Here is a 27,729-nt window from a genome sequence, read left to right on the forward strand (position 1 = left end):
TAGCTATGTGGATCAGAGGGTTACCTCAGATTACAACAGGACCTTGACCAGATGGGCCAATGGGCAGAGAAGTGGCAGATGGAGTTTAATTCAGATAAATGTGAGGTGCTGCATTTTGGGAAAGCAAATCTCAGCAGGACTTATGCACTGAATGGTAAGGGTGTGTTGCTGAACAAAGAGACCTTGCAGGTTCATAGCTCCTTGAAAGTGGAGTCACAGGTAGATAGGATAGTGAAGAAGGCGTTTGGTATGCTTTCTTTTATTGGTCAGAGTATTGAGTACAGGGGTTAGGAGGTCATGTTGCACTGTAAAGGACCTTGGTTAGGCCACTGTTGGAATATTGCGTGCAATTCTGGGCTCCTTCCTATCGGAAAGATGTTGTGAAACTTGAAAGGGTTCAGAAAAGATTTACAAGGATGTTGCCAGGGTTGGAGGATCTGAGCTACATGGAGAAGGTGAGCAGGCTGGGGCTGTTTTCCCTGGTGTGTCGGAGGCTGAGGGGTGACCTTTAGAGGTTTACAAAATTATGAGGGGCATGGATAGGGTAAATAGACAAATTCTTTTCCCCGAGGTCGGGGAGTCCAGAACTAGTGGGAGTAGGTTTAGGGTGAGAGGGAAAAAATATAAAAGAGACCTAAGGGGCAACTTTTTCACACAGTGGGGGTACGTGTATGGAATGAGCTGCCAAAGAAAGTGGTGGAGGCTGGTACAATTGCAACATTTAAGAGGCATTTGGATGGGTATATGAGTAGGAAGGGTTTGGAGGGATATAGGCCAGGTGTTGGCAGGTGGGACTAGATTGGGTTGGGATATCTGATCGGCATGGACGGGTTGGACAGAAGGGTCTGTTTCCATGCTGTACATCTCAATGACTCTCTTCATTTCATTCCATCTAAGCAGTATAATTCAGACAACAATATACATCTGTATATCACCAATTTTCTCCAATGGCTGTGCAGAAGCAATGGTTAACAGATGTAACAGGACAGCAAAAGATTGCAGAAGGTGGGGAAGCATGAGTAACTCTGGAAAGTAAGTGGAACAGAAATCATGGAGAGCATCCCCAGACCAAATAGCAAATCAGAAACAGCAGTAAAAATCTCCAGCCATCAAGATGGTATTCCCTATAATGTAGGCTGTGTCTTGTCAACAGTGGAAGGAAACAGTACCTGCATATTCCTCTGATTCACTAATCCTTTGCACAGGGATGGTTTTATCAAGCCAATGGTACAAGGTATTGTTCAGACAACACAATGGCACTGAAGTGGGGCCTGATGAGTCCTGACGCCCAGACAGTTGACAAAGATGTTGGCAGAGGGCAGTTTACCTGCTAGTACCTCGATTAGGCCCAGCAGAACCATTTTACTGACATTGTTAGGGCCCGCTGGTGGGCAAGAGGTGGGAAGCAGTGCCTGAGTCAACCAGCTCCATAGATCCACAGCCTCATTGATCTATGTGTAGCACAACCAGCTTGCCAAGGAGGACGGTTGTTTTCATGTTGCTCTCAAAGATTTTGTCCTCGGCTTCCTCTGAGCAATCCAACAGCCTCCAACGCAGGGGTTGACATCAGTGCTGGTCACCAGGATGTTGATGGCTTCATGCCATTTCCAGCACAAGCCCCTTACAGTTCACCCTCTTGCCCACATGGCAGATGGTGCTTGAAACACACAGAAGTTCAGCCTACAGCTGTTCCAGGGCACTGTCCACATTGGCCTTCTTATGTCTACTCATCTCGATATGGGCACCGTGCCATAGCCAGCCTGATCCCCTGGTTACAAACAGCGACTACACGCACTTTGCCCCTCAGCGAGTCCAGTTCCATTGTGTCAAGAAATGGGTCTTGAACTGACTCCTTCTGGTCAAGTGTGACCCACTTCTCTCAGGATATTTGAGGGTCTCCAGGCAAAACGACCCTCGAACCGGACAGAGCCGTCTCTTTCCCGCTCCATCAAAGTATCCGCCCCATTTTCTCGCTGTCAATCACCCGCACGGACCTGCAATTGGTCGAGGGGGTGGAGGCCCCGCCCATTACTGCGCGAGGACCTTCTTCACACCTGCTGTTGTTGGCCTCATTAGAATAACGGTCATCTCATTATCATAACAGTCGCCTCATTAGAAGAACGATCACGGTCAGAAATTGAGGTAAAAACGGTTCAATGTTTGAGCTTGATAATACTCAGGAAGTCAAAAAATAAAATCAGTGGTGGAAGAAAAACAGTTTTAACGTTTCATCAGACATGTACAAGAGCAGTTCCACTGTCACCAACTGATCAGTGTGGAATGCAGCCATCCTGTTACCAACTCAATAACTGATCCAAATAAGATATATGTGTGTCATGTCTACCACCTACAAAAGGCACACTTTCCGTGCAACTTGTGAAACATGAAATGGAATGACAATCGAATGTATTGGACTTTCAAATTGGACAATCGACTGTTGCAAAGGTGGCCGTCCCAGGGATATGTGACTTCATCTGCGTTTTCAAAACTATAGCCCTATTTGAAGAAAACAAAAAAAAATTGTAGATGGTGGCTACCGCTGTTCCCATTCCTTGTTACAGTCCAAATGATATTTCTGACACGAATGAGTCATTCTCCAACAAAAATGATGATTGCCTCAAGGTGAATGTAATCAAACAATGATCCAGGATGGGGGTTGCAGGGAGAGGCATATTTGGAAGAAGAATTGAAACGACTAGCCACATGGTAAGGAAGTCATGTTTATTTGTTTTATTTAATAAGTTGGAAAGGAACTATCTTCAAACATAGTTTATCAGTAACAACTTGAAGATGCAAGCAGCCTAGGGAGCAAAATCTGTAACTGGAGAGCTGGAGGCTATCGGGTAAGGTGAGATTTATATGTATTTATTTTAGAGTTTGAAATTTGATTTAGTGGAGGTGGGTTTGGGATCTGTGTGTGTCATGGCTTTTGATGATCAATTTGTAATGCTTTCTGGAGCCATGGTTTGTTTAGAAATAAACTTTGGGTGTAAACCTGGCTATAAAAATGGACAGTAAAAGTACCTTAAGGTCTACAAAAGGAATGGCAAGGCCATAGTGAAACGAGGCCACTTTGAGAATGAGGCTGAGGAAATAGTAATGAGGAACGGTCAGGGAGTTGAATAAATTTAATTGAATTTATTGTCATGTGTACCAAGGCACAGTGAAAAGGTTTGTCTTGAGAACAACACAAGCAGGTCAGAGTTAAGTAGCATAGATAGTAAATAGTGGCAAAAACAAAAGCACAGGTCAGGCGAATGTTAAGAGTTTGTGAGTCCATTCAGTATTCTCACAACAGTAGGGTAGACACTGTTGCGAAACTAGCTGGTGCGTGTGTTCAGGCTTCTGTACCTTCTCCCCGATGATAGAGGTTGTAGAAAAACATTGCCAGGGTGGGATGGATCTTTGAGAATGCTGGCAGACTTTCCTTGACAGCGGGCCTGGTAGATGGAGGTTCATAGCTTCTTGAAAGTGGAGTCGCAGGTAGATAGGATAGTGAAGAAGGCGTTTGGTATGCTTTCCTTTATTGGTCAGGGTATTGAGGAGTTGGGAGGTCATGTTGCGTCTGTATAGAACATTGGTTAGGACACTTTTGGAATATTACACGTAATTATGATGTTGTGAAACTTGAAAGGGTTCAGAAAAGACTTACAAGGATGTTGCCAGGGTTGGTGGCTTTGAACCATAGGGAGAGGTTGAAGAGGCTGGAGCTGTTTTCACTGGAGCTTCGGAGGCTGAGGGGTGACCTTATAGAGGTTTATAAAATCATGAGGGGCATGGATAGGATAAATAGACAAAGTTTGTGTGAAGATTTGTAGCTCGGGTGCTCGTTGTTGTGGTTCTGTTCGCCGAGCTGGAAGTTTTTGTTGCAAACGTTTCGTCCCCTGGCTAGGCGACATCATCAGTGCTTGGGAGCCTCCTGCGAAGCGCTTCTTTGATGTTTCCTCCAGTGTTTATAGTGGTCTGTCCCTGCCGCTTCCGGTTGTCAGTTTCAGCTGTCCGCTGTAGTGGTTGGTATATTGGGTCCAGATCGATGTGTTTGTTGATGGAGTTTGTGGATGAATGCCATGCCTCTAGGAATTCCCTGGCTGTTCTCTGTCTGGCTTGCCCTATGATAGTAGTGTTGTCCCAATCGAATTAATGTTGCTTGTTGTCTGCGTGTGTGGCTACTAAGGATAGCTAGTCGTGTCGTTTCGTGGCCAGTTGATGTTCATGGATGCGGATTGTTAGCTGTCTTCCTGTTTATCCTATATAGTGTTTAGTGCAGTCCTTGTATGGTATTTTGTACACTACATTCGTCTTGATCATGTTGGGTATCGGGTCCTTCGTTCTGGTGAGTTGTTGTCTGAGCGTGGCTGTTGGTTTGTGTGCCATTATGAGTCCTAGGGGTCGCAGTAGTCTGGCAGTCAGTTCCGAGATGCTCCTGATGTATGGTAGTGTGGCTAGTCCTTTTGGTTGTGGTATGTCCTCGTTCCGTGGTCTTTCTCTTAGGCATCTGCTGATGAAGTTGCTTGGGTATCCGTTTTTGGCGAATACCTTGTATAGGTGTTCCTCTTCTTCTTTTTGCAGTCCTGGTGTACTGCAGTGTGTTGTGGCCCTTTTGAATAGTGTCCTGATGCAGCTTCGTTTGTGTGTGTTGGGGTGGTTTAGGACTTGGTCTGTGTGTGTGGCTTTCCTGTATACTCTTGTAATGAATTCTCCGTCTGGTGTTCTCTGTACCATCACGTATAGGAATGGGAGTTGGCTATCCTTTTCTTCTTCTCTCGTGAATCGGATTCCTGTGAGTGTGGCGTTGATGATCCGGTGTGTTTTTTTTCTATTTCCGTGTTTTTAATGATTACAAACGTGTCATCAACATATCTGACCCAGAGTTTGGGTTGAATTTGTGGTAGGACTGTTTGTTCTAACCTTTGCATAACTGCCTCTGCTATGAGTCCCGAGATTGGTGATCCCATGGGTGTTCCGTTGATTTGTTCGTAAATCTGGTTGTTGAATGTGAAGTGTGTTGTGAGGCACAAGTCCAGTAGTTTAAGTATGCCGTCTTTGTTGATAGGTTCAGTGTCCTATCAACAAAGACGGCATACTTAAACTACTGGACTTGTGCCTCACAACACACTTCACATTCAACAACCAGATTTACGAACAAATCAACGGAACACCCATGGGATCACCAATCTCGGGACTCATAGCAGAGGCAGTTATGCAAAGATTAGAACAAACAGTCCTACCACAAATTCAACCCAAACTCTGGGTCAGATATGTTGATGACACGTTTGTAATCATTAAAAACACGGAAATAGAAAAAACACACCGGATCATCAACGCCACACTCACAGGAATCCGATTCACGAGAGAAGAAGAAAAGGATAGCCAACTCCCATTCCTAGACGTGATGGTACAGAGAACACCAGATGGAGAATTCACAACAAGAGTATACAGGAAAGCCACACACACAGACCAAGTCCTAAACTATGAAAGTAACCACCCCAACACACACAAACGAAGCTGCATCAGGACACTATTCAAAAGGGCCACAACACACTGCAGTACACCAGGACTGCAAAAAGAAGAAGAGGAACACCTATACAAGATATTCGCCAAAAACGGATACCCAAGCAACTTCATCAGCAGATGCCTAAGAGAAAGACCACGGAACGAGGACATACCACAACCAAAAGGACTAGCCACACTACCATACATCAGGAGCATCTCGGAACTGACTGCCAGACTACTGCGACCCCTAGGACTCATAACGGCACACAAACCAACAGCCACGTTCAGACAACAACTCACCAGAACGAAGGACCTGATACCCAACATGATCAAGACGAATGTAGTGTACAAAATACCATGCAAGGACTGCACTAAACACTATATAGGATAAACAGGAAGACAGCTAACAATCCGCATACATGAACATCAACTGGCCACGAAACGACACGACCAGCTATCCTTAGTAGCCACACACACAGACAACAAGCAACATGAATTCGATTGGGATTACACTACTATCATAGGGCAAGCCAGACAGAGAACAGCCAGGGAATTCCTAGAGGCATGGCATTCATCCACAAACTCCATCAACAAACACATCGATCTGGACCCAATATACCAACCACTACAGCGGACAGCTGAAACTGACAACCGGAAGCGGCAGGGACAGACCACTATAAACACCGGAGGAAACATCAAAGAAGCGCTTCGCAGGAGGCTCCCAAGCACTGATGATGTCGCCTAGCCAGGGGACGAAACGTTTGCAACAAAAACTTCCAGCTCGGCGAACAGAACCACAACAATAAATAGACAAAGTCTTTTCCCTGGGGTGGGGGGTGTCCAGAACTAGAAGGCATAGATTTAGGGTGAGATCGAAAAGATATAAAAGGGACCTAAGGGGCAACTTTTTCACACAAAGGGTAGTACGTGTATGGAATGAGCTGCCAGAGGAAGTGGTGGAGGCTGGTGCAATTGCAACATTTAAAAGGCATTTGAATGGGTATATGAATAAGAATGTTTTGGAGGAATATGTGCCGGGTGCTGGCAGGTGGAACTAGATTGGGTTGGGATATCTGGTCGGGATGGACGAGTTGGACCGAAGGGTCTGTTCCCATGCTGCATGACTCTTCTCCTCCACAATATTCTCCTTTTCCTGAGTGAAAATCAATGAGAAGTATTTGTTTAGCACTTCTCCAATCACTACAGGGTCCACACACAACTTCCCCCTTCTGCCTTTGATAGGCCCTATTCCTACCCTCATCATCCTTTTATTCCTCACATACCTATAGAAAGCTTTCAGGTTCTCCTTTATTCTACCTGCTGAAGACTGCTCATGTCCCCTCCTTGCTCTTTTTAACTTTCTCTTTAAATCCTTCCAAGCTACTCTGTAACTATCCATTGCCTCAATGTCACATCAGCTTCCCTCTTTCACTTAACAAGAGTTACAATTTCTTTAATAAACCACGGTTCATGCCCCTTATCCCTTCCTCCCTGCCTGCAGGGACATATCTATCAAAGACATGCAATATCTGTTCCTTAAACTAGCTCCACATTTTGATTGTCCCCATTCCCTGCATTTTGCTGTCCCATTCTATGCCTCCTAAATCTTGCCTAATTGCATTATAATTTTTAGATTAGATTACTTACAGTGGAAACAGATCCTTCGGCCCAACAAGTCCACACCAACCCGCAGAAGCGCACCCAACCAGACCCATTCCCCTACATTTATCCCTGCACCTAGCACTACGGGCAATTTAGCATGGTCAATTCACCTGACCTGCACATCATTGGACTGTGGGAGGAAACCGGAGTACCCGGAGGAAACCCACGCAGACACGGGGAGAATGTGCAAACTCCACACAGTCAGTTGCCTGGGGCGGGAATTGAACTCGGGTCTCTGGTGCTGTGAGGCAGCAATGCTAACCATTGTGCCACTGTGCTGCCCACTTTGCCCTTCCCCCATCTATAATTCTTGCCCTGTGGCATGTAGCTATCCCTTTCCATCGCTAAACTAAACCTAACCAAACTATGGTCACTCTCTCCAAAGTGCTCACCTATCAGTAAATCAAACACATGGCCTTGTTCATTACCAACTACCAGATCCAGTGTGGCCTCCCCTCTTGTAAGCCCTTTGACATACTGTGTCAGGAAACTCTCCTGCATACATTGGATAAAACCTGATCGATCCAATGACTGGAAATGCTATAACTCTAGTACAATGTTGGGAAGTTAAAGTCTCCTATAATGAACACCCTGTTCCTTTCACTCCTGTCCAGAATCGAATTGCCGATCCTCTCCTCCACCTCCCTGGAAGTTTGTAGAGGCCAGTGACTTCTCTCCTGTTTCTCACATCAGCCCATACCACCACAGTAGACAAGTCCTCAGCAAAAGTTCTTCCTGCTACCGTTATACTGTCGTTGACTAACAAAGCCACACCTCCCCCTCTTTTACCACCTTCCCTGGTCTTAATGAAAGATCTAAACCCTGGAACCTGCAACATCCATTCCTGACCTCTATCCACATCTCAGAAATGGCCACAACATCGAAGTCCCAGGTACCTATCCATTCTGTAAGCTCACCTACTTTATTCCAGATACTTCTGGCATTGAAGTAGACACATTTCAAGCCAGCTTGCTGTTTGATGAAGCAGTTTCAGGATCTACGAACCATTGTATCACAGAAAGGTAATTATTTTGCTGTCTGCTGATCAACCTTTGTCACCATTCTGTTTTACATTTAACATTCATATTTTCAACTATCGTCTCTTTTCAGATATTTACAATATTGTGATTGGGATCAACTTTGATCAATTGAGGATACCATAGAAAAGCTATAATTGCATTTATGAAAACAGAAAATTAAAATGGAAGGTAATTGAAGGGTTTTCATTTCAAAAATCAGGCGCACTGAGACAACTTAAGAAACAGGTGTGATGACAATAAAGGAATACTTATACATTTCCTCATCAGGCTTTAGGGATTGGAGTATAGAAGACAGAGAATTGGACATATGGGGGCATTTCCAGGAAGGTAAATCTGGAACTAGTGGCATGTCACAGGAGTCAGCATTGCAGTCACAATTGTTGACAATATATATCAGTGACTTGGATTAGCAAAGTGAATATCCAATCGCCATGTTTGCAGATGAGACAAAAATAGATGGGATGGCAGAGGGGTAGGCACACAAAGAGAGTGACATAATCAAAATGATATTACTGAAGGGAAGTTGTATCAACAACTTTTAGGGTCCTCTCATCATTTTTATTCTTTCATGGGATGTGAACAACAAGGCATGGCCAACATTTGTGGCCTGGCCCTAACTACTTTTGAGAAGGCGGTGATGAGTCACGACCTTGAACAAGGCCTACACTCTGTGTGATTACATCTGAAGTACTGCTTGGAAGGAAGTTTCAGGATTTTGACCCAGTGGTGAGCTTTCCTCATGATTCAAAATGACTTCGAGAGTCATGAAGCTATACAGCACGGAAACAGGCCCATTGGTCCAACTCTTCCAAGCTAACCAGACATCCCAGTATGATCTAGTCCTATTTGCCAACATTTGGCCCATGTCCTTCTAAACCCTTCCTATTCGTATATCCATCAAGATGCCTTTTAAATGCTGTAATTGTACCAACCTCCACCACTTTCACTGGCAGCTTGTTCCATACATGGCACCACATTTTACATGAAAAATTGCCCCTCAGATTCTTCTTAAATCTTTTCCATCTCACCTTAAACCTACGCCCTCTAATTTTGGAGACCTCCACTTGAGGAAAAAAGAAGACCTTGCCTATTTACCTGACTATCCATGGCTATCATGATTTTAAAAATCTCTGAGCTGAAAAATGTGTTGCAGGAAAAGTGCAGCAGGTCAGGCAGCGTCCAAGGAGCAGGATAATTGACGTTTCGGGCATCAGCCCTTCTTCAGGAATGAGGAAGGTGTGCCAAGCAGGCTAAGATAAAAGGTAAGGAGGAGGGACTTTGGGGAGGGGCTTTGGGAATGCGATAGGTGGAAGGAGGTTAAGATGAGGGTGATAGGCCGGAGAGGGGGTGGGGGCGGATAGGTCGGGAAGAAGATTGCAGGTCAAAAGGCGGTGCTGAGTCCGACGGTTGAGACTGAGATAAGGTGGGGTGAGGGGAAATGAGGAAGCTGGAGAAATCTGCATTCATCCCTTGTGGTTGGAGGGTTGCTAGGCAGAAGATGAGGTGCTCTTCCTCCAGGCGTTGTGTTGCCATGATCTGGCGATGGAGGAGGCCAAGGACCTGCATGTCGTTGGCGGAGTGGGAGGGGGAGTTAAAGTGTTCAGCCACGTGGCGGTTGGGTTGTTGGTGCGGGTGTCCCAGAGGTGTTCTCTGAAACGTTCCAATGTAGAGGAGGCCGCAGCGGGTGCAGTAAATGGTGTGTGTGGAGGTGCAGGTGAATTTTTGACAGATATGGAAGGATCCCTTGGAGCCTTGGAGGTGTGGGCGCAAGTTTTGCATTTCTTGCAGTTGCAGGGGAAGGTGCCGGGAGTGGAGGTTTGATTGGTGGGGGGTGTGGACCTGACGAGGGCGTCGCCTTTCCGGAACGCTGATAGGGGAGGGAAATATATCCTTGGTGGTGGGGTCCGTTTGGAGGTGGCGGAAATGATGAAGGATGATACGATGTATCTGAAGGTTGGTGGGGTGGTAGGTGAGGACCAGGGGGTTCTGTCCTGGTGGCAATTGGAGGAGCGGCGTTCAAGGGCGGAGGAGCGGGAAGTGGAGGAGATGGTGGAGAGCATTGTCAACCACGTCTGAGGGGAAATTGCGGTCTTTGAAGAAGGAGGCTATCTGGGTTGTTTGGTATTGGAATTGGTCTTCCTGGGAGCAGATGCGGCGGAGGCGAAGGAATTGGAAATATGGGATGGTGTTTTTACAGGGGGCAGGGTGGGAGGAGGCGTAATCTAGGTAGCTGTGGGAGTCGGTCGGTCGGTTTATTGTAAATGTCCGTGTTGAGTCGGTCGCCCGAGATAGAAATGGAGAGGTATAGGAAGGGGAGGGAGGAGTCTGAGATGGTCCAGGTAAATTTGAGGTCAGGGTGGAAGGTGTTAGTAAAGTGGATGAACTGTTCAACCCCCTCGTGGGAGCACGAGGTAGCGCCGATACAGTCATCGATGTAGCGGAGGAAAAGGTGGGGGGGTGGTGCCAGTATAGCTGCGGAAGATGGACTGTTCCACAAATCTGACAAAGAGGCAGGCATAGCTGGGGCCCATGCGGGTGCCCATGGCTACTCCTTTGGTTTGGAGGAAGTGGGAGGATTGGAAAGAGAAGTTGTTTAGAGTGAGGACCAGTTCAGTCAGTTGAAGGAGGGTGTCAGTGGAAGGGTACTGGTTGGTTTGGTGGGAAAGGAAGAAGCAAGAGGGCTTTGAGGCCTTCGTGATGGGGGATGGAGGTGTACAGGGACTGGATGTCCACGGTGAAGATAAGGCGTTGGGGGCCGGGGAAGCGAAAATCATGGAGGAGGTGGAGGGCGTGGGTGGTGTCCGAAACATAGGTGGGGAGTTCTTGGACTAAGGGGGACAGGACTGTGTCGAGGTATGCAGAGATGAGTTCGGTGGGGCAGGAGCAGGCTGAGACAATAGGTCGGCCGGGGCAGTCAGGTTTGTGGATTTTGGGCAGGAGGTAGAAACGGGCGGTGTGGGGTTGTGGGACTATGAGGTTGGAGGCGGTGGATGGGAGATCCCCTGAGGTGATGAGGTTATGGATGGTCTGGGAGATGATGGTTTGGTGGTGGGAGATGGGGTCATGGTCAAGGGGGCAGTAGGAGGAGGTGTCCGCGAGCTGGCGTTTAGCCTAAGCGGTGTAAAGATCGGTGCGTCAAACTACCACCGTGCCCCCTCCCCCCCCCCCCCCCCCCCCCCCACTTGTCTGCCGGTTTGATAGTGAGGTTGGGGTTGGAACGGAGGGAGTGGAGGGCTGCACGATGCAAGGGTGAGAGGTTGGAGTGGGTGAGAGGGGTGGATAGGTTGAGGTGGTTAATGTCGCGGCGGCAGTTGGCTATGAGGGTGGGTAAGAGGCCAGCACAGGGTGTCCAGATGGATGGGGTGTGTTGGAGGTGGGAGAAGGGGTCAACAGAGGGTGGGCGAGAATCCTGGTTGAAGAAGTAGGCGCGGAGGCGAAGGCGGCGGAAGAATTGTTCGATGTCTCGCTGCGTGTTGAACTCGTTAATCCAGGAGCATAGGGGGTTGAAGGTGAGGCCTCTGCTGAGGACTGACCTTTCATCCTCAGAGAGGGGGAGTTGTGGAGGGATGGTGAAAATACAGGGCTGGGGGCTAGGACCTGGCGTGGGGGCAGAGTTTGGCGTGGGGGCGAAGATCGGTGTGGGGGGTGGAGACGCATGTGGTGTGGTCATTGTGCAGGTGAGTGACGTCACTGGGGGCGGAAGTAGATGCGGCGACGGCAATTCCGGGGGCAGAAGTGGCTGCGGCGACGGCAGAAACGGTGTTGTTCCCGGTGGCTGTGGACCCTGCAGAGGCGATGGTCTTCCTGGCGATTGTGGAGGCGGTTGTCAGGGCGGCAATTGCGGAGGCTGCATGGTCGGTGGGTGCGGAAGTGGCGTTATGGTTCATGCCGGCGATTGCTGCAACGGCCGCATGGTTAATGGTGGCCGAACGGTTCCGGAGGCCGATGGAAGATTCTGGAACGGTTGAGGAATCCGGAGTGTGGGGGTAAGTATATGAAAGTTTTTGGTACTTCCTATCTTTAATTTTAAAAATCTCTATCAGGTAAACCTTTCAGCCTCCGATCTTCCAGGGAAAAAAGCCCCAGCTTATCCAGCATCTCCAAAGATCTCAAACCTCCCAGTTCTGGTAACATCCTTGCAAGTCTTCTGTACCCTCACCAATTTAACAACAACACTTAAATGAGAATTTTTTCATAATCTCTGCATTTCCCAAACATTTCACAGCAAATTGAGACTCTGTTGCAATACAGGAAATACAGTAGCCAGTTTGTACACAGCAAGCTCCCTCAAGCAGCAATAAACCAATGATCGGCTAATCTCAGTAAGTGTTGTTGGTGATGTAGAATATAATTACCTCCACTCACTTACAGGTACAATTTACCTATCTCCTTTTTTCCTAGTTTGCAATGTTGTCGGATTATACTGGGATGAAAAAACGCACCATGTTTGCTGTTTTGAATGAGTGGAAAGATGATAAGATTGAGAAGACAAAATGTATTCTTGCTTTGTACGCTCTGAAAAATATAGTCAAAAACATCGACCCATCGATGAAATTTAAAAGGCAAAATACTGCAGAGGCTGGAAATCTGAAATGTAAACAGAAAATGCTGGGAACACTGACTAGGTCAGGCAGCATCTGTAAAGACATATTTCAGGTCCAGGAGAACTATTCTTCAGAACCAGTAGTTCCCCTCCTTGAGACAAAATGTTCATTCTGTTTCTCCCTTTGACAGATGCTATCGAACTGTTGTGAATCGTCAGAATTTCCCAGTATTATTTAACTTAAAGATGGTTGGTATGTGAAGTCCTGATGTATAAGTACTCTGTTTATTCTTGTTTGATAAAGATCAACAGTGGCTCCAGTAACAGAGTGAGTGAACATTGAAAAAGACTGTTCAACCCATCTTCAAAGATCCATTCAATCAACTCCACTCCCAATGCCTCTTCCCCATAACCTTGCATATGTTTGTTTTCCAAATATCTATCAAATTCACATGTTGAACGTTCCTCATGAACCTGCTTCATGCACTGCATTCCAGATCACAATAGCTCATTATGTAAAGAAAACAAATACTCTCATTTTCCCCGAAGGTTGTTACATCTACAACTGTCTCAGTACAAACCATGTGCTGCTGGAAACATTTTCTCCTTTGCAATTTTTGAGAAGATTTGTAGCTCAGGTCGAGGTTCAGGTTGTAAGTTTGCTCGCTGAGCTAGCAGGTTTATTTTCATACGTTTTGTCACCGTGCTAGATAACAGCAAAGTTAAAAATCACACAACACCAGGTTATAGTCCAACAGGTTTAATTGGAAGCACACTAGCTTTCGGAGCGACGCTCCTTCATCAGGTGATTGTCACCTGATGAAGGAGCGTCGCTCCGAAAGCTAGTGTGCTTCCAATTAAACCTGTTGGACTATAACCTGGTGTTGTGTGATTTTTAACTTTGTACACCCCAGTCCAACACCGGCATCTCCGAATCTAGATAACAGCAGTGAGCCTCAGATAAAATGCTAGTGTTATGTCCAGCTTTCTATTTATGTGTTTTGATCTCTTAAGGTGAGTGATATCATTTCCAGTTTTTTTTCTCAGGGGTTGGTAAATGGGGTCCAAATCAACCTGATTATTGATGGAGTTCTGGTTTGAATGCCTGGCCTCTAGGAATTCCCGCGCATGTCTCTGTTTAGCCACTTCTAGGATGGAGCTGTTGTCCTAGTCAAAATGGTGTTCTTCTTCGTCTGTATGTGAGGTTACTAGTGATAGTTGGTCATGTCTTTTGGTGACTAGTTGGTGTTCGTGTATCCTGGTGGCTAGTTTGCTGTCTGTCCAATGTAGTGTTTGTTACAGTCCATGGTATTTTGTAAATGACATTCATTTTGCTGGTTCTTGGTATAGGATCCTTCAGATTTATCAGTAGTTGTTTCAGTGTGTTGGTAGGTTTGTGGCTGCCATGATGCCAAGGTGTCGGTGTGGTCTGGTAGTCGTCTCCAAGATGTTTTTGATGTATGGTAGCGTGACTCGAGTTTATGGGCATGTTGTGTCTACTTGTTTGTTGTTTAAGAAGCGGCAGAGTGTGTTTAATTGGGTACCCATTCCTCTTGAATACGCTTGAATGGTATTTTTCTTCTGCTACTCATAGTTCCTGGGTGCTGCAGTGTCTTGTGGCCCATTTAAATACTGTCTGATACAGCTTTGATTGTGGGCATTGGGATGATTGCTTCTGTAATCCAGTCCCATTTGCCAACACTTGGCCCATATCCCACTAAATCCTTGCTATTCATGTACCCTTCCAGATGCCTTTTAAATGTGGTAATTGTATCAGTCTCCACCAATTCCTCTGACAGCTCTTTCCATACACGTACCACGCTCTGTGCGAAAAAGTTGTCCCTTATATATCCTTTCTCTCCAAATGTAGTTCTGGACTCCCCCATCCCGGGGAAAAGACCTTGTCTATTTACCCTATCCATGCCCCTCATGACTTTATAAACCTCTATAAGGTCACCCCTCAGCCTCCATTGCTCCACAAGAAATAGCCCCAGCCTATTCAACCTCTCGCTGCAGCTCAAACCCTCCAACCCTGGCAATATTCTTGTAAATCTTTTCTGAACCCTTTCAAGTTTCACAACATCTTTCCGATAGGAAGGAGACCAGAACTGCATGCAATTTTCCAAAGGTGGCCTCACCAATGTCTTGTACAGCCACAACATGACCTCCTAACTCCTGTACTCAATACTCTGATAAAGGAAAGCATACTAAATGCCTTCTCTACTATCCTATCTATCTGCGACTCTACTTTCAAGGATCTATGAACCTACACTCCAAGGTCTCTTTGTTCAGCAACAATCCCTCAAACCTTACCACTAAGTGTATAAGTCCTGCTAAGATTTGCTTTTCCAAAATGCAGCACCTTGCATTTATCTAAATTAAACTCCATTTTGCCACTCCTTAGCCCGCTGGCCCATTTGATCAAGATCCCATTGTAATCTGAGGTAACCTTCTTCGCTGTCCACTACACCTCTAATTTTGGTGTCATCTGCAAACTTACTAACTATACCTCCTATGTTCACATCCAAATCATTTATATAAATGACAAAAAGCAGTGGACCCAGCACTGAATCTTGTGACACTCCACTGATGACAGGCCTCCAGTCTGATAAACAACCTTCCACCAGCACCACCTGTATTCTGCCTTCGAGCCAGTTCTGTATCCAAATGGCTAGTTCTCCCTGTATTCCTTGAGATCTAACCTTACTAACCAGTCTCCCATAGGGAACCTTGTTGAATGCCTTACTCAAGTCCATAGAGAGCATGTCCACCGCTCTGCCCTCATCAATCCTCTTTGTTACTTCTTCAAAAAACTCAATCAAGTTTGTGAGGCATGATTTCCCATGTACAAAGCCCATGTTGACTATCCTTAATCAGTCCTTGCGTTCCCAGATACATGTACATCCTGTCCCTCAGGATTCCCTCCAACAACTTGCCCACCACTGACGTCAGGCTCACTGATTTATAGTTCCCTGGCTTGTCCTTACCAACTTTCCTAAACAGTGGCACCATGTTAGCAGATGAATGCATGGCTGAGGAACTGGTGTATGGGAGAAGAGTTCACATTTTTGGTTCACTGGAATCTCTTCTGGGGTAGAAGTGACCTGTACGAGAAGGATAGATTGCACCTGAATTAGAAGGGGACTAATATTCTGGCAGGGATATTTGCTAGAGCTGCTCAGGAGGATTTAAACTAGTAAGGTAAAGGGGTGGGACCCAGAGAGATAGTGAGGAAAGAGACCAATCTAAGACGAGTACGGGGATAGCCACAGAAGACTCCTGCACTACCTCCTTACCTCTCTTACCTTTCCTTGAGTTAACCCATTTATGTGACTGTTGATGTAACCTTTCTCCTTTCCTATGACTGCCGTCCATCACACCCCCTTGCTCTTGTAAATTCCTCATTGCCTCTAACTGTCTCTCCAACCGATCCATTTGATCTGATAGGATTTGCAACCAACGGCATTTATTGCAGATAAATCCTCAGTGACACGGAAACTCTCCTTAAACTCCCACATCCGACAAGACGAGCATATCACTTTACTAAAGGCCATTTTTGCTTCTTTCAGTCTACAGGCTCAGAAAATAGCACTGTCTTATTCCTCTGCAGAACACTGCTCCTGGATAACTTTATGTTTATGGCTTATATTTTTACGTTTAATCAAGAGACCTATCTCAATAAAACATATAACCAAGAAAGAACCCACTCTACTCACGACTGCAGACTTACTTTAAGGTCACACTTGAAGTATTCACTTATCTGATTCTGCACTGTGACCTCTCCCAAACAGGCTCTTCCAAGATTAGTTGTGAATTTCACTATTTGTTAATTTTCCCAATCGTACTCCGATGTCAAGTGATACATGAATTCAAACAGCAAAGGCAGTAATTGTGCAGGTTCACTACTGTGTCAATTAGCAGTGCGCACTTCTTTCTTTCTTTCTCCCTCCTGAACTGAACTCACCATGTGCTGCCTTTGTCTGTCCTTGACCCTTTTAAAAGTGCTGTTGTTTTGACTTTTTTCTCCAAAGTTCCAAAACAATGCAACAGCATATAAAATAGTAATTGCTGCTCCTGGAATTCAAGGAAATCCCCTCCAAGATCTAAAATACCTCAAAAAAGGAGCAGTCTGTTACAGCCAGAAATTTTTCCCATTTACCATCTTGGATTACCCAGAATCCTTTTTGATGAGATGTGGTGAGATAATGGCTATTAGACTTGAAAGAATTGAGGTTAGTAAGGAGGAGATGTTATCAAAATTCTAGAAGGTGTGAAAGTAGGTAAATCCCCTGGCCAGGATGGGATTTTTCTGAGGATTCTCTGGGAAGCTAGGGAGGAGATGGCTGAGTCTTTGGCCTCGATATTTGAGTTGTCATTGGAGACAGTGAGCTCTGAAGATGCTGGAAGTGTGTTGCTGAAAAAGCACAGCAGGTCAGGCAGCATCTGAGGAGCAGGAAAATCAATGTTTCAGGCAGGAGCTCTTCATCAGGAATGAGCTTTTCCAGCAACACACTCTCAAATTTGAATTGATATTGTCTACGGGTTTAGTACCAGAGGACTGGAGGATAGCAAATGTGCTCTTGTTCAAGAAGGGTAGTAGAGTTGACCTAGGTAATTTTAGACCAGTGAGCTTTATGTCTGTTGTAGGAAAAGTTTTGGAAAGGATTATAAGAGATAGGATTGAGAATCATCTAGCAAGCAACAATCTGATTGGAAATAGTCAACATGGATTCGTTAAGGGCAAGTCGTTCTCTCACGCCTCATTGAGTTTTTTGAGAAGGTGACCAAGCATGTGGATGAGAGTAGAGCAGTTGACGTCGTGTACATGGACTTCAGTAAAGCCTTTGATAACGTTCCACATGGTAGGCAGTTGGAGAAAATGCAGGGGCTTGGGATTAAGGGTGATTTTGCAGTTTGGATTAGAAACCTTTCTGTAAGAAGGCAGCAAGTGGTGGTTGATGGAAAATAGTACGGTTACTAGTGGTGTGCCACAAGGATCTGTTTTGGGACCACTGCTGTTTGTCGTTTTTATAAATGAATTATACACAGGCATAGGTGGATGGGTTAGTAAGTTTACAGATGACACAAAAGTCGGTGGACAGTGTGGAAGAATGTTGCAGGGGGACTTGGATAAACGGGAGCATTGGGCTGAGGTGGCAAATGGAGTTCCATGTACTAATTGTGAGGTGATTTGACTTTGGGAAGAATAACAGGGAGGCAGAATACTGCATCAATGGAAAGATTCTTGGCAGTGTGGATGTGGAGAGAGATCTTTGAGTCCACAGACACAGATCCCTGAAAGTTGCTGCCCAGGTTGATAGTGCTATTAAGAAGGCATACGGTGACAATGAGACGAGATGGTTCAGATATGGTGATGGTTACAGATTAGCTAGGAAGGATTTAAACAGAGGTAAGAAGAGCAAAGAGGATATACACAGTGTCTAGCAGTAGAATAAAGGAGAACCCTGTAGCTTTCTGTAGGAATGTGAGGAATAAAAGGATGATTAGGGTAGGAATAGGGCAAGAAGAAGGGCCTGTGCCCGAAACGTCGAATCTCCTGTTCCCTGGATGCTGCCTGACCTGCTGTGCTGTTCCAGCAATAAAGTTTCAACTTTGATCTCCAACATCTGCAGACCTCACTTTCTCCCCTAGGAATAGGGCAAGTCAAAGACAGAAGTGGGATGTTGTATATGGACCCTGTGGAGATCAGAGAGGTGCTAAACGAGTATTTCTCATCAGTTTTCACTCAAGAAAAGTAGAATATTGGAGAGGAGAAGAATGAGATACAAGATAGTGACCAGAAAGGATCGATGTTAGTAAGGAAGAGGTGTTATCTATTCTTGAAGGAGTGAATGTAGATAAGTCCCCTGGTTTTATTGGTAGAGGGATTGAATTCCGGAACATGATGTCATGCTGCGACTATACAAAATGTTAGTGCAGCTGCATTTGGAATATTATGTACAGTTCTGGTCGCCCCAATAGAGGAAGGATATGGATCAATGGAAAAGATGTAGAGAAGATTTTCCAGGATGTTGCCTGGTCTAGAGGGAAGGTCTTGAGGAAAGGCTGAGAGACTTGGGTCTGTTCTCATTGGATAGAAGAAGGCTAAGAGGGGATTTTATAGAGAGATACATGATCAGAGGATTAGATAGGAGAAAGTGAGGTCTGCAGATGCTGGAGATCAGAGCTGGAAATGTGTTGCTGGAAAAGCGCAGCAGGTCAGGCAGCATCCAGGGAACAGGAGAATCGACGTTTCGGGCATAAGCCCTTCTTCAGGAAGGAAGGGCTTCCTGAAGAATGGCTTATGCCCGAAACGTCGATTCTCCTGTTCCCTGGATGCTGCCTGACCTGCTGCGCTTTTCCAGCAACACATTTCCAGCAGAGGATTAGATAGGCAGATAATGAAAGTCTTTTTCCTAGGATGAAGATGTCAGCTTGTATGAGGGGGCAGAACTACAAATTTGAGGGGTAATAGATTTAAAACAGACATCAGAGGCAGGTTCTTTACTCAGAGAGCGGTAAGGGCATGAAATGTCCTGCCTGCCAATGTAGTTAACTCAGCCACATTAAGGAAATTTAAACAATCCTTGGATAAGCACATGGATGATGATGGGATAGTGTAGGGGGGTGAGTTTAGATTATACCACAGGTCAGCACAACATCGAGGGATGAAGGGTGTTTTCTGCACTGTATTCTATGTTCTATAGGTGTCTAAGGGTCGGCATGGACGAGTTGGACCAAATGATCTCCTCCTCTGTTGTATCATTTCTGTGGTTCTTATCTCAGGATGGAAAATCCTGCCAGGAAAATGGAAAATTGAATGGAAAATGCTGAACAAAGAATGGTTTGCATTATCCTGCATGTGGCAAACTTTTTATTGAACTTGCAATTACCCAAACATTGTCCATTGTGTTTTTAAAATGGCACATTACTGACAGTTCAGAGGCCCAAATGGAATTTTCTGCAGAGTGTTTTGGAAGTGTGTGAACAGAGTGCTACATCTCCTTCTCCAGTCAGTTTGAATGAACAAAGTCAAAACCGGAGATTGATTAGAATATTTATATAAAGCCAAAAATAGATTTGATTAAAAGCTTGATGGTGTTGGAGAAAGCAGGACACTGCAGGAAGATTTGGTGGAACACTAACACCTGACATTCAGTCTGCCAAAGTGAGACTCATGGAGTCAAACAGCATGGGAACACACACTCCAGTCGAACTCATCCATGCCTACCAATTTCCCAAACTGGATGAGTCCCATTTGCATCCATTTGGCCCATATCTCTCTAAACCTTTCCTGTCCACGTACCCGTCCAAATATCTTTTAAATGTTGCAACTGTATCAACCACCACTACTTCCTCCATCAGCTCATTCCATACATGCAACACCCTCTGCATGAAAATGTTCCTCTTTGGGTCTCTTTCAGTATTTTTCCTCTCACCTTAAATCCATGCCTTCTGGTTTTGAACTCCCCAACCATTGGAATATGACCTTGGCTAATCACCTTATCTATACCTCTCATGATTTTATAAACCTCAATAAGGTCACCTCTCACCCTCTGATGCTCCATTGCCACAGCCCAGACAACCTCTCCTGATAGCTCAATCCCTCCAGTCCCAGTAATTGTAATTTTTTTCTATATCCTTTCTGGTTTAACAACATCTGGTTAGTACATTTGTCACATGGAATCCAGGAATAGCCAATTGGATACAAAATTGGCTTGATTGTATTTTGTTGAAATAGCACATAATCTGGAGGCAGTCAGTCAATGTAACATTTTATAAATATCTACTTTGGAAATAAAACTGACTGTGCAGTGGGACAGTCAGACTCTAACCTCACGTCTTTAACGCATTATCTGAATTATAAACTTTTTTTCCAAATATACTTAAGTTATCTCAGGGCAGTGGTATGAATGAAATTCTGGGATTTAGCTGTTAACCAATTGAAACCTGCATCCCCATTCTAAGTGATTAAAAACTTAGGTTTGTCTAATACATTCCAAGACTTGTGTCACACTTTTACTATAAATTGTGTCCTATTTCTCCTGTCCCACGAGCCATCTGACAAAGGAGCAGTACTCTGAAAGCTTGTACTTTCAAATAACCCTGTTGGACTATGACCTAGTGTCATGGGATTTTCAACTTTGATGGGAGAAGACAGGATAGGGCCCTCTGAGCACAGAGGTAGTGTCCCTACCATGTGCTTGAATGGTGCCAGCTGAAAGGACATAGACAAGATGATGCAATGGATGGGATAACTGTTCCGCAAATTGAGTACTGTGCACACAGGGGAAATAATCCTCTCTCGTGACCTACTAGACAATCAGAAGTCAGCGATGGTGCCACTAGTGACCTTGTGTGATTGATTAAAAGTGGGTGGACCATGTTGGGATCACCACCGTCTACAGAAGGCAGAAATAAAAGGTGGATTGCAGTGAACCACTTGGTCCAGAGAAGCCAAGCCACTGAATGGACAGAGCATAAAGCAAAATGAAATCTTCGAGATTGGTCCTTGGATTTCTTAGAACATTTATGGCACAGAAAGCAGCCTCTCATCCCATTGTGTCTAAGTCAGCTGAGAAAAAACTAACCAGCCTAATCCCCCAATTTTCCCAGCCACAGTATTTTCCTTCCCATCACCTCAGCACTGCTCCCCAGTGGATCAAGCAACGGCAACTCATCCTTGGCTTGATATCAACCACTGTCTTTAAACTGGCTGACTGCAATGTCAATCAGCACCAGGGCACTGAAGACCCTGCTCATTCCAATGGCTCTGTGAGTAAAGCTCTCAGACACAACATGGTCACTCAGCAGAAATGACAACAAGCCTGGGGATGTGGTAGGGGCTGCAACAAAAAAAAAGATATTTAAAGTCAGCACCTGAAAAGGAGAGAAACGAATGCAATATTAACAAAGTTCTTCAATAAAATCAGGGGAATAAAGCTGGAAATAAATTGGAAAGTAGATTGCATCCGCACAGAGGAAAAGACTGAGTAAACATTTTTGACTGATGATCTTTCATCAAAAACAGTTCTTCCAGTGTTGGTTTTATGGATACTATTTCTCAGAAAAGAAACAAAAAAAAAGCAAATCCTTCATTACCCAACAGAAGCCATTGTGTTACCAAATGGAGAAGCATAGAGATGTTTGTATTTCGAAAGATACTCCATTGTAATGGCAAACAAATTATGTTCTCGTGTTAAAAGGCTTCTGTTAATATAGTATGTCTCAGGACATCTTAAACTGCTTTATAGACAATAAACTACTTTTCCCAAGTGTTGTTACTGCCTCAGTGCAGAAAGTTACTCCTGGGTGATCAAACATTTGACTGTGATTCGGACGGCAACTAAGTAACCCAGGGAAACATCCATAAGAGAGAGAGCAGCTGGTAGGACAGAATCATTCTTGTTTAGAAGGTAAGAAGGATAAAGCAATGTCTTACACTAAACTTATGTTTAGTGTATGTAGCATCAGAGTTTGATTGGGTTAATATTTGGGATTGTATAAACAACACCTTGTATAAGGATGATGGAAGAGAATTGATGTATGAGAATTGAAGGGAGAATGATCAGGCTATTAAAGCAAGTGATTTATTGTTCCTTCAACTTATAACAAATTCATTGTTTAAATCTAAAAATAACTCTTGGTTAATTCTTACATCAAACATTTGTTTGAATGGTGCATAAACAATATAGTTTTATAGGCAATGTACTTTGTACAACACACTTAAAATGAAATTGCCTTATTAGATAAAACAGCTCATTCAATTCCTTCTCAAATCCCTACTGAACGGCAGCAAAATTTTAATACATAGTAGTAGAAAGCCTTCAGCCAACTATGGTTTATGTTTATGTTAGAGCTGAAAGATCCTTAGGTTCAAAAAGTAGCGGCTGTGAGAAACATGCAACTGTTATGATTTTCCAAAATGCCCCACATTTTAGAATATTCCTAAAGGATTAGAAATTTGAAACAAATGATTTGTCTGGCCATTTCAGACAGCAATTAAGTGCTAACTATACATTTTTAAGACTGGAATGACAATATCATATTTATATCATCATTAACATGGTAAAACCACAGGCAATATTTCACAGTAGAAAAACATCAGACAAAATTAATGAACCACTCCCCACTACAAGTTGATGTCAGGAGAAGCCATTCAGAGGTAGGCATTGATGAGCACCTTAATGGAAGAGAAAGAGGTAAGGGCTTTTGGGAGGGAGTTGCAGAAACTAGACAATTGGACACAAGCAGCAATGGAGGTGGTGAAGGGAATTCAAACGTTCAGAACAAGAAGAATGGGGAATCTCAGAAGATTGTCGGGGCCATGATTGCAGGGGTTGAGACTGAAGGAATGGTGTAAAAGAACACAAATGCATTTGTGTCGGTCCGTTATAAGACAAGCAGAAGGTTATAAAGATGAGAGAAGCCTGAAGATATTCCTGGAAGGCAACTGGAACGAAAGTTGAGGAAAGCATTCCCATAGCCCAAACATTAGGTTAAAGACCGCAGTATACACCTCCGGCTACTATGATTGTCTCCCCAGTGATATACACTGCGTCCTGTGAACAGAGAAAGGAGACGGTGCCAGCACACTCCTCTGGCTCCCCGATCCGGCGCATAGCGATGGTTCCGTCAAACTCCTGCATGTAGCTGTCGTCCGACCATAGTACAGAGCTGAACTTGGTCTTGATGATGCCTGGGGCAAGGCAGTTAACGCGGATGTTGGCAGGGGCCAGTTCAGTGGCTAATATTTTAGTTAGGCCCAGGAGAGCTGTCTTACTGACACTATAGGGCCCAATGTTAGCGAAGGGCTGGTAGCCAGCAGCAGAGCTCACCAGCACAATGGAACCACCGCCTCGTTGCTCCATGTGTGGCACAACCAGCTTGGCCAGGAGGAAAGCTGCTTTCACGTTTATCTCGAAAATTTTGTCCCAGGCTTCCTCAGAGCAGTCAAGGGCCTTCCCGACAAAGGGATTAACTGCGGCGTTGGACACCAGGATGTCGATGGCTCCGTGGCGCTTCAGCGTCTCGCTGACCAGGGCCTCGCGATCCTCCCTCTTGCCCACATGACAGACAATGCCTGAAACAGAAAGACCCTCCGCCTGCAACTGTCCCACCGCATTGCAAACACTTTCCTTCTTGCGACTGCTAATCACAACCTGGGCTCTGTCCCGGGCTAGGCGCCGGGCAATAGCCAGTCCAATCCCTTGGGTAGAGGCGGTGACCATTGCCACCTTGCCACTCAACACCCCGAGCTGCATGGTTTGAGGCTTTGGGAAGGAAAGTAGGAAGTGCTCCAAACGTTCAGCAAGTCTGGCCAGACCTATGGAAGAAGAAACAGACGCGAGAATTAAACTATCCAATCCAATTTCTCTCCCTCGACAATGGTCAGGAAGTAGGATCCCGCGCATAGGGCCCACGTGAGAAGAGATAGTGGTGTGTGAGGCCACAGTCCAGCCAATCGGAGCCCTGATTAAAGCGCGCGGCCAATCAGCACGTGAGTCGGGCTGGTCCACGGTCACAAGACTGGATTTCGGTTCAACGATTGGTCCAGGGACAGAGAAGGTGGGGAGAGAACAAGAGACATCACGGAGTCAGCGGTAGTTGGTAAATGAAGCGGAGAGCTGGATGGTGGGGGTAAAGGTTACTCTGACCCAATGGTAGTTTATTGGAAAGGCTAAAAATCACACAACACCAGGTTATAGTCCAACAGGTTTAATTGGAAGCACACTAGCTTTCGGAGCGACGCTCCTTCATCAGGTGATTGTGGAGGGCTCGATCGTAACAGAATTTATTGCAAAAATTTGCAGTGTGATGTAGACGAGTACATTATTGTAGAACTCTGAGCTCAAAAACTACATGAATTTATGTAAAACTCGGTTATCTCACTTTTTAGATTAGAGTCAATCTAAACATCAGGTCATAGACAGAGAACACAGGGGGCTAACACCTTCAACATATTGTCTCGCTATTACCATTGTTAATAGCTAACCCGAGAATGCAACTTTAAAAAAGGGTTTTGTGATTTACACATGAAAGAAGTGAAACTATCACTGTATTCTAACAGATGAAAGGCTTAACAGACAATCAATTTTTCAATGTATAATTTCAGTGACATCACACTGCAAATTTCCAAAAGTTAGTGTGCTTCCAATTAAACCTGTTGGACTATAACCTGGTGTGTGATTTTTAACTTTGTACACCCCAGTCCAACACCGGCATCTCCAAACATGACTACAATTCGAAAGGCTCGCAGCGTATCGGTCTAATTAGCATAACCGTCATCTCGTTAACATAATGGTCACCCGATTAGCATAATAGTAGCTGATTTGCATAGCGGTCGCGGGTCCAGGTGAGGTTTGAGTCTGAGGGAGATGTTTCTATTGACGCGAGAAAGCACCGAAAGGAATTGAGAAAAAACGCAAGACAAGCCGGACTAACATCTCCATTTTTGGCTTTATACATGTTTTATTTCTTTCTCGCTCTAAGTTGGGAGAATCTCTTGAACATGAACCTCGGCGATTTAAGAACCACCTTCAGTTCATGGATAAGCTGTTTCGATCACTTAATGAGACGACAATTCCTTCTTAGATGCTGTTTCTGCACTTGGAGTGACTCAAACCAGAAAGACAGGAATGAATGGTGCACCAGGCGATGTGTTACCGTTGTCGGGGGTGGGCACTGGTTTTTACCAAATGAGAATGAGCGCCAACAAACAAAAACACTAATTCCGGCGGGGATGGAGGAAGCCTGGCACATCTGGCACCAACAGTGGAGAGAAAAAAATAAGTTAACGTTTCCATTCCAGTGACCCTTCTGCAGAAGTCACTAGAATGACCTTCCACCAGTTTGGTCATTTGCCTTTCAACTTCTACGACGATCACGACATAAACTACAATGCACAGAGTTGATCTTCCTGTACAATATATTTGAATACAAGAGCGTCTATTGCGTGTTGGTGCGAAAGAGATGCCTGTTGCGTTGTGTAGCTCACCTTTCCTCCAGGCCAGTGTAACTGCTGTTTATTGACTCAGAACTCTGAGGCATAGAAAATGATTTATCTTGTGCCAGGTTTGCCCATGTCTCAGATATAAAGGTGAAATTCTTTCCTGAGGCCTTCAAATATCCTTGAAATATGAACTTTGGTCTCTCTGTGTCATCATCCTTCAATTAATTGCTGCAGAAGAGCTTTTTCTGATAAGCCCTCATCTGACAAAACATCCTGTCCCAATTCTTTGATTTCTCTTTAGTAGTTTGTGGAGGTTGGGGATGTCCAGCAGGGTCAGAGGTTCAATTTTAGGGGAAAATGAGGACTGCAGATGCTGGAGAGTCAGAATTCAAAAGTATGGCATTGGAAATAGCACTGCAGGTCAGGCAGCATCTGAGGAGCAAGAGAATCAACATTTCAGACATGAGCCCTTCATCAAGTCTGTAAAGTGGGGGGGAGCTAAGAGATAAATAGTAGGGTGGGGCTGGGGTAAAGATAGCTGTGATGGCATTAGGCGGATGCAATTAGTTGATTGTGGTAGGTTGATGGGGAGGGTGGAGCGGATAGATGGGAAGGACGTTGGACAGATAGGTCGGGTCAAGACGACGGTGTGGAGTTCAAGGGTTAAATCTAGTATAAGGTGGGGGTTGGGGAGATTTGGGGTGGTGTATTGCCATTTCATCTGGGGTAGTCATAGACATGTATAACATGGAAACAGACCCTCCGTCCATGCCAACCAGCCATCTGAAATTAATGTCGTCCCATTTGCAAGCAATTGACCCATATTTCTCTGAACCCTTCCTATTCATATACCCATCCATTTGCCTTTAAAATGTTGGTATTGTACTAGCCTCCTCCACTTCTGTATTCTCAAAAGGTTACTTTTCTTGCATGCCATCCTCACAAGCCTGCAAGATCATAGGAAAAAAGTTCTTCCAGAATGCTACTGTCCATATCTTTTGTGCCAGAAGCCAGAATGTGTCATAACATGTCTTAAGAGGTGATTTATAAATATCTACAAGAGCATAGGAAGAAAAACCATTTAGTATATCTTCTGTCTTTCTGGGAAAAAAAAATCTCATTATCCTTCAGTGTTTTGTTGCCTCTGAAGCAATGCTGGCATCCATACACTAACTTTGATGTTGATGTCTAGATGATTGTGAACAACTCTGGAGAGAAAGAAGAGTACTGCTGAGGTTGGTTAATTTGTCAATAGCTCCTGGTCTTGGACTAATATCTGTACGAGTTGAATTTATGTATTACTTTTGTGATACAGTGGTAAATGTTTTAATAATTTTCATGTTGATAATGAGGTAGAAGTTATCTGTCAATTTCTAAATACCTGTAAATGTGCTGGAATTAGTAGATGGTGGTGAAAAAGACACAAAACAGGTGGTCCGGCTGATTACATTGAATGGTGGAGCTAAATAACCTACTCCTGACAAGTGCTAAGAAATGATTTAGGCAGCTTCCAGAAAACACAACAAAGAATATCATCCTATATAGGACAGGACGAAACAGACAGCCTTGCTTCACTCCATCTGTGATTAACAAGTCATCAGAAGATTCTTCACTATTCAGGATGCTTACAGTCATGTGGAATTTGAGAATTTTGTTTTGTTTTGTTTTTAACTGCTGCCAACCACCCACTGATCACCATGCAGAAAACAACATCATGCGCACTGCAGTATCAAAGTAGTCTGCTCAAGAGTCTGAGGTTCAGAACACTGTCACATTGGGGAAGGAGCAAGTTACCTGAACACATTTTAAGAGTGTCACACCACTTTGGTTAAACATTTCAAGTTTAGTCTGTGATTAAGGCAGGCAGGTTGACAACAAGTAATGGGAATCTGGAAAGTAGCATTTGTCCAATTGATTTGAGATTTTTGTTGCCTGTGCAGATGGAAACTGGAGCCTTGGGAAGAATGGGCAAACTAACTAGTGTATGTATTAGAGCCAGTTCTCTATTCTCAATTCTCCAGCTAGGAATTTCAGTCCTG

General features: G+C 44.7%; 2 pseudogenes; both read right to left on the reverse strand.

Annotated features, from left to right (window-relative positions):
* Window positions 1-1,080: 1,080 nt before the first annotated feature.
* Window positions 1,081-12,082, reverse strand: LOC148139372 (dehydrogenase/reductase SDR family member 4-like; annotated as a pseudogene).
* A 10,227-nt stretch (window positions 12,083-22,309) lies between these two features.
* Window positions 22,310-24,128, reverse strand: LOC148139373 (dehydrogenase/reductase SDR family member 4 pseudogene; annotated as a pseudogene).
* Between the last annotated feature and the right edge of the window lie 3,601 nt (window positions 24,129-27,729).

The sequence above is a fragment of the Chiloscyllium plagiosum genome, unplaced genomic scaffold (genome assembly GCF_037043375.1).
Source record: "Chiloscyllium plagiosum isolate Xiang-an unplaced genomic scaffold, Cpla_swu_hap1 HiC_scaffold_38, whole genome shotgun sequence".
Taxonomy (NCBI): Eukaryota; Metazoa; Chordata; class Chondrichthyes; order Orectolobiformes; family Hemiscylliidae; genus Chiloscyllium; species Chiloscyllium plagiosum.